The sequence below is a fragment of the Lactuca saligna genome, chromosome 9 (genome assembly GCF_052625555.1).
Source record: "Lactuca saligna cultivar CGN05327 chromosome 9, ASM5262555v1, whole genome shotgun sequence".
NCBI lineage: Eukaryota > Viridiplantae > Streptophyta > Magnoliopsida > Asterales > Asteraceae > Lactuca > Lactuca saligna.
Window position 1 is genome coordinate 16,379,399 of NC_136425.1, and position 4,317 is coordinate 16,383,715.

A 4,317-nucleotide genomic window follows, 5' to 3' on the forward strand; every position below is an offset into this window, starting at 1 on the left:
GGTTTCATCAAAAGGTCCCTTCTTTGGACCTAAGAAGGTCCAAAGCTCCATAATCCTAGATCTAAACGTCTATGAGGAAAGGTGGAAGCTTTATACCATATGGGGTTTGTTAATGAGCTGGATAACTTGGATCCAAAAGCTCTTCCTTGATCAATGAGACTTTAAGATGATTAATCCTCTCCAAGAACACTAAAATGCACTCCAAAATGGTCTTTCAAGCTCCAAGCACACTCAAAATATTTTAGGGTTTCGTGGTGGCTATATGAAGATGATAAGGAGGCTGTTAACCAGGGTGTTATGTCCTTTATATAGTGGCATACCCTAAAAATTAGGGTTTAGTGACTTTGAGCGTATGATGGTCGTACGCCTCTCCGCACCCGCGATCATTTCCCAGTATACGTTGGGCGTAATGCAACTTACGTTGGGTGTACCCAGATACCCATACGCATGCATTCCATGCATGCATAGGACTGCCTTGCCACAATTCTTTATTAGGGACTAATAGTGACAACATTTTCATAGTATCACAACTCCTTCATTCTGATTCTGTTTTCGATGAACTTTATGTCCATGAAAAGGTGGCGAGAAGCCATACTCTTCTAGCAACCCACAATGGCCCAAAATCATCTCTAATAAAACCCAAGATCTATAAACGACTGAAACACCCCTAGCCTTGTCTCTAAAATCCAATAACGGGTACTTTTAGAACAAGGTGTTACAACTCTCCCCCACTTAAACTAGACTTCATCCTCGAAGTCTCTCCTTACTAACACCCATTTCCCATGTGAAACCACATTCGCAAGACACTGAAAGCCAACTCGGTCTTCCATTCTGAAGTAACATACTGCAAACTTCCGCAAACCCCAAACTACTTCGCATGCGGGAACCATCACGATAGACACTTCTACCAAAACACCATGCTGCCTCTTGACTGAAGGTTCTACTGCCTCTTATCTACATTCCGGATGAATTGGGACCACCCTGGTCCTACTAATCTGCCATTAACTGGGTTACCAGACTCCTATCGGCTACTGAACCCAGCTCAATCACTCAGTCGCACCCGGCGACTCCCGAAGGAAATCCCGGCTCTCCAAAATTGCTCTATCTAACCTGCCACTCTGGTTCTACAAGTACTAGGATCTTCAATCCCCTATCTTGGCCCTAAGGTTTCCACCAGGTCCCACCTGCACTACTACTAACATACGGGCCTTGCCCATGGGTCTCACCCACTATATCTTGGAGCGGCCTCACAAGGTTTCACCTCTCTAGGGCTATGCAGGCCATCTCCCTACTAACCTTAACGCACTATCCTTTCCTGATTCATATCTTGCTAATTGGGAGGCGCGGGCCTCGCCCAAACTCCACTAACTAGGATACTAATAAGTGTTCCGGGTATCCCTCAGTCTTACCTCACTATCCATGCTTTCTCTGCCACTAACTACAATTTGAGGCATCCCGACTTACTCGAGTCCTGCTGGCGATCCTCCGACCAGGTTTCCCAAACCAGCCCTCAACTATCATAATATACGATTGGGAAGTTTCTCAAACTCCCAACTCATGCACTCCTCTACATACATAGCCCCTCGGACTGCTTTCCTTTTCCTTCTCGAAGGTCACTAATTCCTCCTAGTTTAGCATGCCGCTGATCCTGAATACTTGGAGGTTTCTCCCCCACTTTGATCCCACTATATCCTTATAGCTCCCAGTTTAGGAAGGATTCCCAATCCTTCTCTCCATTTAAAGGGTCGATCTTCTGACATCCATCACTTACCACCGCTATCACTCTAACCAATCAACACCAAATCTGCACCACTCTTGGAGACTAATAGGACACTTCCTGAACCCCACTCGTACCTGCTACAGTGACTGTATCCTAGGAACTAGCTCCAAAGAGAGGGGGTACTGCTATGAACTACCGCCCGAAAATCCATGGTATGCAGATGGCATATGATCCGACACGAACATAAATAAAATTCTAACATACATTCACTAACATGGATGCAGTACCATAACAATATGATTATGAATAAAAGTTGGCAAGAAAGTATAAGATACATACCTACAACATCCGGTGTTGCTCGTGTCTTCACTGTAGACAGCTGAAAAGCGTTGGTCCCCACCGCAGGCGCCTCTGCTTGGCCCTGATGGCCATTAGCGATCCTCAACGTCGCAGGGGCAGGTGCCATCACCTGTCCTACTGGAAGCAAGCTCGGACATTGGGATTTCTTGTGGCCCCTCTGACTACAATGGAAACATATAAGGTCTAATCCCTAAGTGGTGATAGCAGTACAATCCCTTCTGAAATGACTAGTCTGGCTACACTTGAAGCAGCCAGAATCACCCTTGTTGTCACCCCTGCACGAACCCTTGTGTGTCCTGCCACAACGACTGCGACCCTAATAATCACTCGATCTAACATCTGACCCCTTGGGTCTCTTTCTTGAACCTGTGGCTACCTACACCTCTTGTGGCTTCCTCTTCCTGAGGTGCTCCAGATCGATCTCCCTTTCCGTGGCCCGAGCGATCATGTCCTCCAACGTCTTGCAGCTAGATCTGCTCACAAACTCCCTGATGTCACTCCTCAGCATCTCATGAAAATGGGCCTTTTTCATATCCTCGTCCGCAACATACTGGGGAACAAGAAGGGCCCTCTCCTAGAACACGGTGGTGATCTCCGCCACAGTCTAAATCGTCTGTTTCAAATCCTGAAACTCTCGTGCTAGTTGTTGCACCTTGATCACTGGTGCAAACTCGGACCTAAACCTGGTCGAGAAGTCACTCCATGGCATCACGTCCAACACGGCATCATCACCAATCGCATGTACAACCTCCTCCCACCAATCCCGTGCTCGGTCCTTCAGAAAACAGGAGGCCAGTCGGATCTTGTCCCCCTCGAGACACAGGCTCGTACGGAAAGCGTTGGCAACATCGGCTAGCCACCTGCTGCTAGCGATGGGGTCCCTAGCCCCATGGTAAATTAGGAGCTCCACAAGCTCTGAATTCTCGGAATGTCAAGGTATGCACCCCTACTAAAGCCATCATCTCAATGTGAAAATCCCCCAGCTTCTCATCCAAAAGCTCTAAAATACCCTCCTTGATCGAACCAAAGATCACAGGAGTCTGGTCTAGAATACTATGTGTAATCTCAACTAATATCAAATCCCTCATCCGCTCCTTGAGCTGCTCGACTCCTGATCTGCCCAGTGGTCTCTCACGCAACGTCACCATGCTGAAAACATACCATAACAACCATAAGAATATTCCTTACTGATGAGGAATCACACACGCACTACAAGTTTCCTTGTCTCATCTTGGCCCTTCTCGAATCGATTTTGGATCCTATGATTTCAATAGTACGACCCCATACTACCTTCCACATCTATCTGTACTTTCCTCAAGAATTGCCTTGACTCCACCAAGTCCCTTTCACTACTACTACCACTGCTCCCAGCACTAATCTCGTCCTAGGCTTGCCCTAGGGTATCCTCCAACTCACTCCATATTCAGCTGCTGAAGGAATTCCAAGTAATGTAAACTAGCTTCCTCATGAATATAACCACATGCAGCAGAGATCAGATAATCCTTCAAGTAAAAGACTCATCCCTAGAGCGGTTAGACGCATACAAGAGTTGTGTAATAGGGTCAAATCTATCACTCTGAGATTATCCAGCATGTGCCACATGTGACTGGGCATATTCACTTAATATCTAGCCCACATTACTAAGAGCTCCACAAATCACAAAGCAAGCAACATTCAAACAATGGGAAAAACTAACCATATAATCCAATCAACTGTTCTATTTTGCTACACAGGAATCTGTACTATCATGCAATTCATAAATCTCATACACATATAATAGGCACGTAAGGCATCCTTCCTAGATCCTTAGTCCTAATCTAGCATGCAGTTCTCATACTCATAACATATCATAACATAAACTTGTATGGTATTTTGAGGTAATTACTTGAGCTCGGCTGATTGCATGCACCACACCCTTTTCTCTTTTCAAAGTTCTTTTCTCTATACTTTTCTAAAATTGCTTTCTTTGCTCAAAATCCTTCCTACAAAATCGATTTTCCTTTTTGAAGATTTCTATACCAATTTCTCAGTTTGAGTCCAGACACACCCGAGAGTGTATCCAAATCCCTCAAACCAAGGCTTTGATACCAACTTGTAACGCCCCAAAAACACAACCCAAAAAAGTTCATTTTTAAAAAAATCATTAATCAAACCATAATTACAAAGTCATACATAAACATCAATTAATTCAGAGTATCATGTCTCAAAACATTATTTTATTTTATCAGAGTAAACAT